Source organism: Chamaea fasciata, unplaced genomic scaffold, assembly GCF_029207755.1.
Source record: "Chamaea fasciata isolate MVZ Bird 193981 ecotype frontalis unplaced genomic scaffold, bChaFas1.0.hap1 SCAF_120, whole genome shotgun sequence".
In the NCBI taxonomy this organism is placed as follows: Eukaryota; Metazoa; Chordata; class Aves; order Passeriformes; family Sylviidae; genus Chamaea; species Chamaea fasciata.
This window is the reverse complement of record NW_027094205.1, coordinates 171,808-188,351: the sequence shown is the minus strand read 5'-3', so window position 1 is coordinate 188,351 and position 16,544 is coordinate 171,808. Positions and strand designations below refer to the sequence as shown.

Here is a 16,544-nt window from a genome sequence, read left to right as displayed (position 1 = left end):
TCAGGTTAGCCAAATTGGATTTGTTATGATCAGATTTATTTTGTCCAGCTACAGACCAGCTGTTGCCACGACAGGAGTCAACCACTTGATGATATCAATATGTGCAGCCATCAGGGCCTGTTGAGCTCTCCCTCCATAGCAACTGGCTGCGCGGCAGTGATCTCCCCTCAAGTAGGGATGCCTCTCAAAGTTACCCCTCGAGGCTGAGAGATCCCTTTACCTGACACCAGACATCAATGGGGTGGGGTGCTAAGTGACTTTCTTTTCACAAGCATAGTAAGCTTATGTGATAATCTTTGTATCCCATACTAAAATTAGGTGTAGTAAAGAGATTACTATTTACCACAAACCCATATGTACTTGTTAAAGATTCTACGTACATAAATTTACCAACTAGAACTCAATAAACTAATCAGAGATCAGATCTCTCCGAGTGTTCTCTGACTCTTCTCCTGACCCACCTGGATGGCATCAAAAGAATTTGTGGTGGGTTGACCTTGGCTGGATGCCAAGTACCCACAGAGCTGCACTATCACTCCCCCTTCTCAGCTGGACAGCAGAAAGAGAAAATACGATGGAAAACAACTAACAGGGTGAGATAAGGCAGTTTACCAAAGGAAAAGAGAACGTTTGCGTGCAAACAAGTAAAGAGAAAAAAAAAAAAAAATTCTATCCTCTAGTTCCCATCAGCAAGTGCTGCTTGGCCACCTTCTGGGAAGCAGGGCTTCAGCACGCGTAGGGGTTTCTCCAAAAGGCAAACGTTGTAAATAACGAATGTGCCTCCTTGCTCCTCCTTAACTTAGCTTTTATATCTGAGCTGAAGTCATATGGTACAGAATATCCCTCTGGCCAGTTTGGGTCAGTGGGCATAGTTGTGTCCCCTTCCAGGATCTTGCCCGCCTCCAGCCTATCGATGGGGGCAGAATGTTGGAGAGACAGCACTGATGCTTTCTGTGCCAACACTGCTCAGCAGTGACCAAAACACTGGGGGTGTTATCAACACCTTCCCAGCTTCCAATGGAAAGCACGGCACTGTGAGGGCCGCTGTCGGGAAAATGAACTCCATCTCAGAAACACCCAGTACAATCTCCACTCCTTACTCCATACCATTTGCATCATACTCAGATCCCACAGAATTATATATATAGATCTATATCTATCTTCTAATTATTCCATTGCATTTATTTGTCATTACTGAAATCCCTTCCTACCAATGCTTACAGCTTAAACTCCATGCTTAAACCATCTTTATGCCTAAGACATAGATGCATACATTTTCATTAACTACTGTCCCCTGTCCATTCACAGATAGATATTTATTTCCCATTTCATGGGCTTCCTCCATCCCTCCAGATGTTTAAAAACGGGCAGTGACTTGGGCTTCATGCCATCAAGATGGGTGCTCAGGACGGGAGAAGCAGCACACTCGATCGTTCGGCACCGACACCAGCCCTGCCTGGGTCATTGCCGCACTCTCCCTGCTCCTCGCAAAATTGTCTCTTCGTCGGTTCATGTCACTCCGGCAAGTTGCTTCCTGCAACATACAAGTTACACACAGATTATTTTTCACCCAAGGTTAAATCTCCTTGAAGAACACACCGGGTCTCCCCATGCTTCTGCATTACCCACCAAGTACACCCAGGCCCTTGAACAAAGACAGTCCCATTAGCAGGTTTGCCTTTTCCCATGGGAGGAGAAATCCACACCAACTTCCCCAGCCACTTCCTTGTGTGTAGTATGGGGACCTTATCTCTTCCCACAGTATGTAGGGGTTTTCTTTGGGCAGGACCAGAGCGGTTAGCAGATCCTCTGGTGTTAACCAGCCAAGTGGCTTCTGCTAAATTTGCTTCCCAATGCTTCCATGCCCAATCGCCTAACCCTCTTGACAAAGTCATCAGCAGTCCATCATACCTCTCAATCTTTCCAGAGGCTTGTGGGTGATAAGGGATGTCACATATCCACTCAGTGCATCTTTCTTTGCCTAAGAGTTTATGAGGTTATTTCATAAATGAGTCTCATTGATTCCATTCTTTCTGGGGTACCATGTCACTACAAAATGTGACTCTCAAGGCCTAAGATGGTGATTCGAGGAATAGCATGGCTTACAGGGTATTTTTCCAGCCAACCAGTAGTTGCCTCTACCATGATGAGTATGCAAGCTCTTGCCTTGGTGTGTTCATGGCAGTGGTCCAATACAGTCAATTTGCCAGGCCTCACCACATTTAAAACCCACTTTGGCCATCTATTCCAAGGAAACTTTACTCGCATGGCTCACTTGACTGTGGCACGTGTTTCGCATTCACGGGTGACCTGTGTGAAAGCCTCCGTGATCAGATCCACCCCTCGATCACAAGCTCATCTGTAGGTTGCATCTTTTCCTAGATGTCCTGATGTTTCATGGGCCCATCGGGCTGTAAAGAGTTCACACTTCTGCTCCCAGTCAAAGTCTACCTGAGCTATTTCAATTTTGGCAGCCTTATCTAGCTGTTCGTTGTTGTGATGCTTCTCGGTGACATGTCTTTTGGGCACGTAAGCATCTACGTGACGTTCCTTCAGAGCCATGTGTCGTCCTGATCTTTTTCAGCCTTCTGATGTTTGCATTTTTGTAGTGGAGTTTCTCACAGATTTTCATGTAAACAAAATTAATGCTATTGTAAACTGTCCTTCTTGTTTATCGTTCCTCTCTTGAAGAGGGACAATTGACGGACTTCTAGTTTGAGCAGTGTGGTTGGAAAGGTGTCAACCTCGTTTGTCCAATCCATGGTCATTGTCCAAAATCTATATAAACCAAAGTAAGAAAATAAACAACCCTCTTTTTGCCCTGACGACTGACTGCGTGCGTGTCCTTCATTTCGTGTCCAACAGCGACAGCCATGTTTTCTATCCGTGCAGTGATGCCCTGCCACAACGCAGCAGCCCAGATGGGTTTACCCCTGCACTCCCAATTGGTCTTCTTCCATTGCGGTAGCCATCTTCATAGGGCATTAGCCACCATCCAGGAGTCAGTATAGAGACACAGCACAGGCCACTTTTCTTCTCCTTCAGCGGCCTCAACTATTCGTTGTGTGGGACTCCACACAGCAGCTTTCCACCTCTGATGGTTTCCTACCACAAGGCAGGATCCATCAGAAAAGAGAGCATGGCCTCTTTCACCTTCTGATAACTCTTTATATGGTGGTACTTCTCGAGCAGGGGTCACCTTCCAAATCAATGCTCCGAAATCTCTGCCTGCTTTCATGGATTCTCAGGCAATTGGGTTTCCCCAGTCGAGCTCGTTGTGTGATCAATGCTACCTACCCACTTATTTCATGTAGCACTGCTTGCACGATGTGTCGAAGGGAAGCTTCCTTTGAGCATCTAGTGCAGCACAGGAAATTGCAGTGCCAAGAGGAGACACGCTTCTTTCCCGACAACTTCTGAGGATGCTCGAAGCCCGTCATATGCTGCTAATATTTCTTTTACAGCTGGAGCGTCGTGGGCCTTCTGGTCCTGAATAACCCCGGCTCCAAAACCCTAATGGTCAACCTCGGGTTTCTCTTGATGTTCTTTGCCAGAAGCTCCAAGTGAGACCATGCGAGCCAGCTGCAGCGTAGAGTAGATTTTGCAGGGCTGGTGCAGTCTGAACAGGCGACCGCACAAGCTATTTCCCATTTGATCTGCTCAAAGGCCTGTTGTTGCTCAAGGCCCCATTCAAAATGGTTCTTCTTCTGGGTCACTCGATAGAGGGGCCTCACAAGCGGACTATAACCGGGAATATGCATTCTCCAAAACCCCAGGCGGCCTACGAAAGCCTGTGTTTCCGTCTTCTTAGCTGGTGAAGACACAGTTGCTATCTTGTTAAGCACATGCATAGGCACATGACGGCAGCCATCCTGCCATTTGACGCCCAAGAACTGGATGTCCCGTGCAGGTCCCATGACCTTGCTTCTCTTTACGGCAAACCCAGCTTTCAGAACATTCTGAACTATTCTTTTTCCCTTCTCAAACACTCCTTCTGCCTTACTGCCCCACACAATGATGTCATGAACGTATTGTAGATGTTCAGGGGCATCACCCATTTCCAGTACACTTTGGATCAGTCCGTGAGAGATGGTAGGGCTGCGTTTCCACCCCCGGGGCAGTCGATTCCAGGTGTATTGGACAACCTGCCACATGAAAGCAAACTGTGGCCTGCACTCTGCTGCCAAAGGAATTGAGAAGAATGCATTGACAATGCCAAGTGCCGCATACCACCTGGCTGCCTTCGACTCCAGTTTATACTGGAGCACTAACATGTCCGGTAGAGCAGCACTCAGTGGGGGCGTTACTTCATTTAGGACATGATGGTCTACTGTTATCCCTCCACCCTCCATCAGACATTTGCACTGACCATATGGGACTATTAAAAGAAGTCTTGCTGATTGCTCCTTGGCTCTCCTTATCTGCCTTTTCTTCGTTACTATTGGGGGCAATTACTGTAGTTGTTGTTGTTGTTGTTTGGGTCTTTATCTCAGCCATTGTGTCCTCAAATGAAGTTTGGGTCCCTGCCTCAGCCACACTCCTCTGAGAGCACTGAACTGTGGCTCAAGGGGCACAGGCCAGGCCCCCGTACAGGGCGAGAAGCTGCTGGGTTTCATTGGGTCAGGCAAGGCACCCTTCTATCAGGTGACGCGTCAGTTTGCCAGGGTCCATTGCCTGTTCAGCTGTAAAGTCCCCGGCAATGGGAGGTGATAACCGCTCTAGGAACCTGCCCAAATCCTTCCACACACACTGCCATCCAGCAACCAGCCGCTTCAGGGCACATTTCAATACCTCCTCACCTACAGTTTGTTTTGTCTTACACCAGGATGACACCAGATTCCACAACCCCCATAGTGTGCCAACGGTATTAGTTAATAGTATTAATAGTATTCAACAGCTTCACATAAGGATGAACAAGGAATGCGGCAGCCTGCATTCTGAAACAATCTACATCAGTCCCAGACAGGGAGAGGGAGAGGGATTCCCTCACTGTCCCCAGATAATAGCTCCCCCAGCACAACAAAGCCATCAGTGTCACAGCAAAGCACAGAGCCACTGTTTGTATTAACATGTTCCCAAACTCAACAAAACAGAGATTAGCAGTGCACCAGACAAACTCCATGTCCCGCACAGGAGCTTGCTACTCAACAACTACTATTACTATGGCATGCAAGATATAAAACTGCCATTTTTTCGGCCCACGTTGGGCACCAAGAAGGACTGTGGTGGATTGAGCTTGGCTGGATGCCAGGTGCCCACCAGACTGCTCTATCACTCCCGTTTCTCAGCTTGACACAGAGAGAAAATAAGATGGAAAACAACTTGCATGTTGCAATAAAGCAGGTTGCTAAAGCAAAAGATAAAATTTGCATGCCAACAAGCAAAGAGGAAAAAGAAAATAATTCTATCCTCTAGTTCCCATCGGCAAGTGCTTTCCGGCCCCTTTCCAGGAAGCAGGGCTTCAGCATGTGTAGCAATGCGCCTCCTTCCTTCCTCTGTACTTAGCTTTTATATCTGAGCTGACGTCATAGTGTACAGAATATCCCTCTGGCTAGTTTGGGTCAGTGGGAATAGTTGTGTCCCCTTCCAGGATCTTGCCCATCCCCACCCAGCCTACTGATGGGGGGGCAGAATGTTGGAGAGACAGCACTGATGCTTTCTGTGACAACATTTCTCAGCAGTAGCCAAAACACTGGTTTCTAGCTACCAATGAAAACACCATCTAGTAAGTAGTAGAGTAAACCTTGCCAAAGAACTTTGTCGTGCTTCCACTTTTATATTGAACCTGATTTCGCTGATACCTTTACCAGCGGTTCTTTAAGCAACCTAAAACACACATTTGCACTAACTGGCTGTTGCAATCCGCTCTAATCACGCAGGAGCAAAGTGAGCTTTCTGTGGACTATGGATAGAATCCTGAGGTTCAAAATATTCCCCAAAACATGATTAAAACCAAACGAGGTTAAATGTTGATACAAAAAAAAGATCTATTTTATTTAACAGTAAAAGAGGCAAAGCGAAAGAAAGAAAGAAAGAAAGAAAGAAAGAAAGAAAGAAAGAAAGAAAGAAAGAAAGAGAAAAAGAGCTGTGTGGAAGGAGACAGGGAGAGCGAGAGAGACAGATTAAGTAGAAACATATCACCACTACGTGGGTCACAACGACATCTCATGAGTCCTCTCCATCTGGTCTTCTTGGTGGTGAGGGTCCCCCACCAAAAAGCATAGAATCCAATGGATTAATATATGTTTGGGCAAGGTGGGAACACCCAGGAGCCTCCCCTGACGGAGGGGGGGGGGGGGGGGGGGAGTTTGACACTGTCCCTTGCAAGACTGTGGATCAGTTGCATCATTTCGCATCATGTGCAGTGCCCTGGTACAGGGTCTGGGGACCCCTTGGGGGGCCTTTGATGGACCATGATACCCCCTCAGCTGCCCCTCATGTGAATGTCCCATAGAGGAGGCTTTCCCAGGGTGGGGGGCCCCTCCCTTGGACCAGTTTGTGTAGCGGAGGATGGGCGTTCACTGCCTCTGACCAGAGGCTTTCTGCCAAATACCCAACACCTCTCCTCCTCCTCCTTCCTGGGTTGGGGGGTGGTGTCTGTGCAAACCTGGCAGTAGATAAACCTGGGGCTATGGCCTGCACCCTGAAGCTGCTAGGCTGGGCCCTGCCCTGAATGCTCTTCCACTCTTATCCATTACTTCCCAGATGCTTTGAACAATAGTGTCACTTTTCTTATCTCTATCCCTTAGACGGTTTAACTCATAGTTCAGGGTTCAAGTCAGAAGGCCCCACTCAGGGTGAGCTTCGGTGGTGCAGCTTCATTATACAGTTTTAATGGACTAAATCCTTCATAAAAAATCTTTAAGCCCTAAACCATAAAAATTTCAGTCTCTGACATTGGCGTAGTCGGCAGGATGGCAAGTGATATCAGTGAATACTTACAGAAGCATGGAATAAGTCCAAGTCCTAAGTTCTGGGACAAATGGGCTTGGCAGGGATCCAAAAGCTGTGGAGGATCATCTGAAAGCCGCTAGGGGATGAATGAAGGCTAGCAGTGAGAAAGGAATTAGTTGCAATAGGTTAGGCACCTGCTTAGGCTCAGGGAGAACCTCATCACAGTATTCCAGTACTTCATGGGAGGGTACAAAGAGGACAGAGCCTCTCTCTTCACAAGGAACCACATGGAAAAGACAAGGGACAAGGGGCACAAGTTGCACCAGTCCCCACTGCTGGAGTTTTTCAAGAGGCGATTGGACAGGGTGCTAGAAAATGTCATCTAGGCTCCCTCTCCCACAAAAGGCTGCACGAGATGATCTTGCAAGGTCCCTTCACACCTGGGCTGGTCTAGGATCCTACAATTCTCCAGTGGATCTTGGTTTCATAAGCCTTGGCTCTCTCCGGTCTGGAGCTAAGTATCGGAAACCTTGCTTGCGAGGCAAGATATAGGATACCCCAAGGCGACAGACTTCTAAAGCCAATGGCAATCACCCACCCTTGAAATGTATTAAGCCATAACCAGCTTCTCCAAAATTCCCCCGCCCCTCGAAAGCAGGAAGACTTTCTAGATACCTTAGTGAGTTTATATAGACAGAACAATAGACATTGCCCACCTCAGTCATTCAGTAAGGAAACACTGCACCATTGCATTTTCCATCTACTTCAGGTTAATCATTTCCATCTCTTCCCCAGGATGATTAAATAACGGTGAAGTCCTCGGGTTACTTACACGCCCGCGTCACCAAACTTCCCCAATCTCTATGGACTACTGAAGAGATGAAGATGCCTTTCAGTGGGGGCCTCACATTGTTTCAGTAACATAGGGTTCAAGGGCAATGTAGGACTGCCCAGCTTTCCCACATCCACCTCCCTTTTTCAACAGCTGTTAAAGCAAGACAAAGTTTGCTGTCTCACTGCAGTGTAGTTTTGGTTTGGGTCTGGCTTGGGATACAGGCAACTTTCCTCATTGCAGCCCTCATAGTGCTCTGCTTTGCAGTTGTAGATAGAAAGGTGCTGATAACACACCAGTGTTTCAGCTACTGCGGAGCACTGCTCCCACGGCATGGAGGCTGTCACTGAAACCACCCCCACTGTCCAGAAAGCTGGGGGTGGGCAAGAGCTTGGGAAGGGACAGAGCCTGGACAGCCGACCCAAACTGACAAAAGAGATTCCACTGTGCCATGGAAGAACCACAGCTGCCAGTCAGACCCATCGTTTTCTCCTACCATATCCCTCCTCACCAGAAAATGGATATCAACAGGGCCTTATTACACAGCCACTGAAAAAGCGCTCCAACAGGAGGTGGATGCACCCAACACATTACACTGTGCCGAAATCGCCCGTGGACAGCATGCCTACAGCCTCACATGCAGTATTTTCTAGAGTTTTAGCAGCAGCCTACACACGGGCTTTCTGAACGTTGGCGTACCACTGCCAAAGAGCTAAGACTTTGCTTCCCACAAGATGCGTGAGACTGCTAAGCGCTTCCAGCATCACGCTTCAAATGAACGGGCAAATCACTATCTATGGAACACTGTGATCAGGCTGAAACCTTCCACATACTTGCAGTCCAGGGAGACACCGTCTGAACTTACAGAACTACTTCCCCTCAGTAAGACACAAAAGACGGAGGTGATATCCTGTTGGGTTAACCGGAGCCGCAGGAGAAGAGCCTCATGCTATCATGGTCAGCAAATCTCGTTTATTTCAGGTAGCATACACACATTTATATCTTCTATAATCAGCTCATACATATTGCAAAAGTTAAGCTCAGGATTGGTGCTCAGACTAAAAGTCAGCTACGCCTCTTTCTACATTCCTTTGTGGTTACATTGTTTGAGTAAGTTTTAGTTTAACCAGGCTTCTCCCTCTTATCTTTCAGCTACAATGTCTTGTTATCAGTCTTGTTATCGTATAGCAGCTGTGCTCAAGGAAATAGAAGCTTACTGCCTTGCTGGTTTTCATGAGAGTTCCTGTGTGCTCAGCAAAACTCTCTCATGTCTGCGTGACCTTTTGCAGCTAGCCAGTTATCAATCACACTCTCCACACTTCCCCCGTTTTCTTTTACTGCTATCATTGTCATCTTAAAATTATCAAACATTGACAATACCATACGCTGCAAACATTGCAACACACAAGGCAAAACTAAAAGCAAAACAACAATTACAAGCAAAATCACAAGCACTACTTGTATCAAATGTTTTAACCAGCTTGTAATGTGCACTGAAGTTGCATGAAAAGTTCACTCAGTCGGGGGTTGTTAACTTCTTTGAGACTTGCGTCTTCAATTCTGGAGACAACTCCCACTACATAAAGTGAGTCAGAAACTACATTAACAGGTTCTTGGAAGGTTTGAAAAGCCCATATAACTGCCAATAGTTCTAACGTCTGGAGATTGTCCTGTGGGCTTGCTGGAATCACATGATGATGCCACTGGCCTGCCTTGTTCTAAGTAGCTGCTGCTCGGCGGGAGCGCTTTCCTGCATCAGTAAAAACTGTAATTGCGTGTGGAATAGGTTGGTCTTCTCTCAAAGGTTTAGTAATTAATTGCCATTCTCCTAGCCAGTGCAATAATTTCGGTTTAAGAGGGCCTGTTGTAACAAAACTCGGTGCTTGTAGTAATGCCTCTGCCAATTTTGCGGAGTTAAGCAGAAACCAGTCCAGGGACGCTTTTTCCATAGGTAAATGTATCACACTAGGTTCCTTGCCACTTAGCTCTATTGTGCGTAATCGGCCTTTCATAATTAGCAAGGCAAGTTTTTCAATTTTTTGTGTAATTGTTTTTCTTTGCTGTAAGGGAGGGCTAATCCATTCCAGGACTCCCAAGTCCTCCATATTTCCTGGTCTCTCCCCCGTTTTCTTTTTCTGCGTAATGGCTCCTAGAAGGTGATCTTTGTTATTCCAAATAGTCAGTGAAACAGAAAGGGATGGATCGTATCTGGTGACAAAGCCATTGGCAACACACCACAAAATACTTTGAAGTGCACTGATTTGATCTGCAGAAAGTACAACCGGAGCACAGGGGTCCGTGCCTTTTAAGAGGGGGCGCAATGCTTCTAGAAGGGTGTTAGGAATGCCAACTACAGGCTTAAGCCATTGAAGGTCTCCCAATAGTTTTTGTGCTTCATGCAAAGTGGACGGTGGAGCCTGGATGGTAAGTTTTTGCGGGCGTATTTGTCTCTCTGTAATTGTCCATCCCAAATACTTCCATGGTGCATGAGTTTGAATTTTTTCATCAGAAACCATAAGGCCATAATTTCTCAACATGGCAATGATGGATTGTACTTGTATGACTGTAAAAGGCGAGCTTTGGGCAAACAAAATATCATCCATGTAATGGTAAATAATTGTATCAGGCATCGCTTGTCTAACAGGTTGCAGGGCCGTGTCAACATATAGCTGACATAGGGTAGGCGAGTTCTTCATTCTTTGCGGCAAAACTGTCCATTCAAAGCGCTTATCAGGTTCACCCCTATTAAGGGAAGGCAAGGTAAATGCAAACCTCTTAGTATCCTTTGGATGTAGGGGTATCGTAAAAAAGCAATCCTTCAAATCTATAACAAGAATAGGCCAATCCTGTGGTAGCATAGCTGGATTAGGGAGCCCTGGTTGTAGAGCTCCCATTGGCTCCATCTGCTGATTGACTGCTCGCAAGTCCTGTAGCAGACGATAACTTCCTGATTTTTTCTTTATAACAAAAATAGGCGTGTTCTATGGGCTAGTTGATGGGCGAAGATGTTTAAGCTGTAGTTGTTCTGCAACTAGGCGGTGTGCCTGCTCAAGATTTTCCCTTTTTAACGGCCACTGCTTAACTACCACGGGGTCATCAGAAGTCCAGGTCAATGGTAGAGGGAATGTCCAAGCAATGGCCATCACAATAAAGGGCGATCGGTAAGTACGTATCCCAGTTGTGTCAGAACATCCCTTCCCAGGATGCAATCGACCTCCGATGGCAGGGGTGTCAGCGAAAACACTGCTTTAGCTTGTTTGCCGTCGATCTCTACAGCAAGAATGGGAGATCGTTGTGCAAGCTTAATGCCACCAATGCCAGAAACTGTGGTATTAGCCGGTAAAAGCGGCCACGTCTTTGGGTATTTAGCCGTATCAATAATACATGTATCCGCCCCTGTGTCCAACAATGCCTTATGCAAAATGATCGTCTGTCCTTGGTAACATAAACAGCAAATCCTTTTGGGTCTTGTAGATAAGTCTATGACAGGAAGAGTGATACCTCCTGAGGAGCCAAGGCATTTTGTTCCGCGCGGCTCATCAGATCGTGGTGGTATGCTCATAGTTAATTGCGGTAGAGGTATGAACTGGGCGATCCGTTGGCCTTTTGGAATGTTCACCGGCGGGAAAGGTGTATGAGCTATAACAAAAATCTCTCCTTCAGCATCAGCGTCGATAACTCCAGGTTCTACCAGTAGGCCCAAAACAGACCCAGACGATCGACCTAAAATGAGTCTTCCTGTGGGTTGTCCATTAATGAGAATAGGTCCAAAAATTCCGGTAGAAATCACATGTGGACTGCTGTTATATAGGGTAACATTTACTGCTGCTGCCAGGTCCAATCCGAGGCTGCCGGAGGTTGCTGGCAAGAGTTGCCCATCGATGGTGTGGCTGGAACTATTTGTGTCCCGGCGCGGCCCAGTTTCGCGCTGGTCTTGGAGTTTCCCGATCCAGATCGGCAAGCGGTGCTGTTGTGGGTATTGGATCGGCACTTGCCGCACCATACGCCCGTGGCACTACATTCGCGGCGGATGTGTCCCGGCTTTCCGCAGCGGAACACTTTATCCTCCCACCGGTATTGGGGCTTTGACGCACTGTCGCCGCTTGGAGGGGTGCGAGGGCAGCTAAAACCTGAGTCTGAGCTGATACTGCTTGTTCTCTAAAAGCCTGAGCCTGCTGTTGTAACCCCTCACCTATCTTTTGCAGCGCTTCTACCACAAATACCTGAGTGCCGGAAGGCATGGCTGCCGCTTTATCTAACAAATCTTGGACATTTCAATTCCCAGGGGCTGAAGCTATGAGGGAACGAGTATTAGCATTCCCATTCTGCAAGATACATTGTTTAACTAGGGCATCTTGCATGTGCTCAGCAATGCCTGCTTTACTTAAAGCATCAATGATCTTGTCCACAAAGGGGCCAAGAGGCTCCTCTCTCCCCTGTTTTATCCCCATATAAAGAGGAACACCTCCTGGAGGTCTAATTTTCTCCATAGCTCTTTTAGCTACCGCCATGGCCTCTCTCAATTTATCAGGACCTAGGGTAGCTTGAGCCTCTACTCTATGAAGCAGTCCTTGACCCATAAGCTCGTCAACGGTAATGCCGAGTAAGGGGTCTCCTTGGGGACGAGGGAGTGCGGCACTTGCAGCCGCCTCTTCCCTCCATCGGGCTTCAAACAGTAACCTTTGATGTGGGGTATAAATTAAACGAGAAAGACCTCTAACATCTGCGGGCAACAGGAGATTCGTATTAAAAAGGAATTCTAACATTTGTTTAGCGGGTTCGCTTGTGACCCCATAGCTCGCTACGGTAGATCGTAGTTGTGACAAAAGTTTCCAGTCTAAATTAGTAACCTCCGCCCGTTGCCCTCCCTGCGGGTTATTGTGAAAGATAACTGGGAGGGCGAGGGGGGACGACATCTGCTCCTGAGCTGCCGCGGCCAGATCCGTATCTCCCTCCCGCCAGCCCTGATTTGCCAGTGCCGCCCATACCTCCCGTCTTTCTCGTGCCATAGCCTCCGCGAGGTCCGATAAGGCTCCGGGGAACGGCTCCGTGGCAACAGGACAGGGAGGGGCATTCCTAGCCTCTGCATTCATGGGGGTGGGGGGTGAAGGCATTAGTGGAGCAGAGGGCTGTGGCGAGGGCTGAACGGTGGGTGTACTGGCCGGCTCTACAGAGTCAGATGACGGGAGGTCAACGGTTGCAAAGACCGGAGGGTTTGGAGCGGAAGGGTCATCCCCATAAGCCCTATTCCTAGTGTGCATTTCACGAGCATTATCGACAGCTTTCTTCTCCGCCTGACACATAAGCAATTCATTATGCACAGTTCTCCACAACTTGCTCATCTTTTTCGCTAGCTTATCATCATCTAACACTAATTCCCAAAGCTTATCCCCATACTTGCGCCATTCGGCTAATTCATGAACAGTATGGGGGTTAGCAAAAGAGCCATAAGATGTAGCATGGCTCAAAAGAGGGGGGAGCTCCTTATCTAAGTCAAGCCCCTTAAATCCCCGCTTTCTAAGAAAAGCAGTAAAGAGATCATACGCTGCTTGCCTGTCCATACTCACCGGTACCGTTGCAAACCCCCAGGCGTCGGCAGCGCGTAGCGGCAGGGCGCACCGATGTGACCACCCCGGGCGTAAATCCGCCGTCCAAAGGACCCGACCCCAATGCAGCTCTAAAGAGGGTAGGGGAGAAGTCCCTGTTCGGGCGCCAAATGTTGGGTTAACCGGAGCCGCAGGAGAAGAGCCTCATGCTATCATGGTCAGCAAATCTCGTTTATTTCAGGTAGCATACACACATTTATATCTTCTATAATCAGCTCATACATATTGCAAAAGTTAAGCTCAGGATTGGTGCTCAGACTAAAAGTCAGCTACGCCTCTTTCTACATTCCTTTGTGGTTACATTGTTTGAGTAAGTTTTAGTTTAACCAGGCTTCTCCCTCTTATCTTTCAGCTACAATGTCTTGTTATCAGTCTTGTTATCGTATAGCAGCTGTGCTCAAGGAAATAGAAGCTTACTGCCTTGCTGGTTTTCATGAGAGTTCCTGTGTGCTCAGCAAAACTCTCTCATGTCTGCGTGACCTTTTGCAGCTAGCCAGTTATCAATCACACTCTCCACAATATCCCCATGACAAATCTTTATTGTGCAACTGCTGCTCAAAGCTTTTATTACCTTCCACAGACACACGGCAAAAACAAAAAAAAAAAAAAAAAAAATTACACATCAAAAGCCGCTAGACTGATGGGCAACAGACGAAATCCATTCAGTGGCGATTTGTACACGTGCAGCAACTCTTGCGGTGCCAAAATCTTAGCCAGGCGGCCAGCCCAACTGACGGCCACCCAGAACGGGTAGATGTATACAACAGACAGACTGCCCACCCTCGGGCCCTTCATCCACAACCATCCGGAATCCATTGGTCAGGCCCAGGTGAGCAACACACTTCTCGTCAACAATCATTACATGCCCAAGAAGCTGGAGAAGAAAGTACAAACCCAAAAAATAAGTGGAAAAAAAATGGAACAAAGAAGGGGGAGGGCAGGGAGGGAAGGAATGAGAGCAGCGAAACACCCAGAGAAAGAAGCTAGACAATTCCTAGCAATTCAACCATTGCGCTTTAAATTATGGGGTGTCCACCTGCTCGCAACTGGTGCTTTTCAAGCAAAGCGACAAAGTCATATCATGTACACTATAGGGGCAAAAGAGAGCTTGGCAATTTTTCTCAAGATAGACAGCAAAGGACTACAAAACAGCCACAGAAGCTGACACTGTCTCCGGGTTAAAGCCCCCGTTGTGTCTTCAGGCAACAGAACCAATCCTGCGGGAAAATAAACTTTAGGCGGCCTTTTGCATGGGTTTACCAAGTCTTTGAACTTGACTTTCATAGCTAAAAGCAAAGCATCCAGCACCTGTCAACCAGCTTTGTCCTTCCTTGCCCTTGACCTGCCAAAAACCCCAAGCCCTCTTCCCCATGTTAGAAGAACGAATACTACTCTAAACCACTACAATAAGAACCAGACTGCACTCCAAAACAACACTGCATTTTGCACCAGAAGTACATGCCCAGGGATCAGCACTGCTTTATAGCACTGCTTTTAGTCAAAAAAAGCTCAACTCCATTACAAGCTAGAGGCAAAAGATGATAGCGCCAGAAAACACAAAGTAGCCTACTGTGCCCTATCAAGGGGGAAAGGGGGGATGGAAAAGAGTCTAGTAAATGAGGAACCATCTACAGGTACAGTTTAGCATAAAGAAAACTCCCACAGTACTTACAGATTCACCAGAACCTTCTGCTTCAGTCAACCCAATAACTGGCTCCTTAGGCATGACTAGGAAAAATGTCCCGTCTAGGGGCGAAAGATCATGAAATGCACGGCACTGGAGGAAGAGTAAACAGTTAAAACAAAACCGGCTTCAGAGAAAGGTAATAGCTTATGCAAACCCATCTGCCCCGCTGAACTCCTACAGAAGCAGATTACCAGATATCTCAAACACAAGCCAGAACATTCATTTTTCTTGCATGATTATTATGCTTTCTAAACCCAAAATATAGTATATTTACAAAGCCCCCTCCAGAAGTGGCATTCCTCATGCAAGACCATGGGGGAAGGAGACAGGCCACTACTTGCAATTAACAACCTCCAGCATGTTTTAGTTTGGGCTGATTCTTTCCTAAGCAGTTTTTTTTATTGGATGTGGTCCACGCAGAGACTGGAGACAAATGGCTTAACTGAATCAGCAAAAACTTTAGTGACTGGAAGAGCAGCGGCCATTCATTCCCCACAGGACAGGGAGCTCAAGTATCAAACACACGCATAATGACAGGAAGCCTGCAAGTGCAGAGGACGAGTCTGTCTTCTATACTGCATGCAAACTCTACCTTCAAAAGCAGAAGGAATCCCTAAATACTAACTTTCAGCGTTTTAATAACTAAATCATATGGGATATTACCTAAAGTTAACATCGCATAAGCAACGGCTGCATTGTTTTCCCCCCGGTCTAAGCAGCTCACTCAAGTTCCCAGCACCAGCATCCGTGACCCTTGCAAGCATGCTGTTATCACGGTCTTACTTCCCTACAGAAACGAGTTCTGGAAAGCTACTGCAGCCTACAGGACGGCAACGTTGAAAAAAAAAAATTATTATTTTTTTTTTCACTCGAGAAAGACGCAATTCCTTGCCCCCATAATCCAGTTTGGGGCTTCAGAACCAAAGCCTAGCACAGTCAAGCTGCGAAACCTCATCGATGCTGTTAGGAGACACATTGAGACCAAGTTACCGTCGAAAGGCCTTCTCTACGCGCGCACACGACACGGTGGGGGTGGGATGCGAGGCGAGTCCGGACAACACCAGCAATTCAGTACGCCCGCGGCAGCCGGAAGGGTGCGGGTGCGGCACAGAACAAGCTATGGGGATGGTGCAGTAGAGAGCGCCACAACCCAGAGAGGCTCCGTCCGTCCCGCGTCCCTGCCCCCACCCACCCGCAGCAGCAGCGCCGCCGCGCGCCCTGCCGCGCGCCCGGTGTCCTCGGTTCAGATGCCCGCAAGCGCGCGAGGAGGGGGAGGGGGGGTAAGGGAAGAGGAACCGCGCACAGAGAGCAAAGGCGCGGCTACCTCCTCGTCCTCGTCGCTGACAATACCAGGGAAACGCCTTGCCGATGAACTTTCCGAAAGCGGCAGTGGCGCCACCAGGGCGAGAGACCAGCACCCCGACACTCGCGTCAACCAAAGGCAACGCCCCTATCCGCCCCGACACTTCCTCCACTAAGTCGGCCCCTCCGCGGCGCCCATTGAGCGGCCGGATCGTGGCCCGCG

The 16,544-nt window shown here is 47.8% G+C and overlaps 1 long non-coding RNA gene across 1 annotated transcript; it reads right to left on the bottom strand.

Moving 5' to 3' along the window:
- Positions 1-1,157: 1,157 nt before the first annotated feature.
- LOC136304552 (uncharacterized) lies at positions 1,158-15,093 on the bottom strand. Its single transcript, XR_010724654.1, has 2 exons — positions 15,005-15,093; positions 1,158-1,534 (listed from the first exon to the last, which is right to left on the bottom strand). It is a non-coding gene; the product is annotated as an uncharacterized lncRNA (long non-coding RNA).
- Between the last annotated feature and the right edge of the window lie 1,451 nt (positions 15,094-16,544).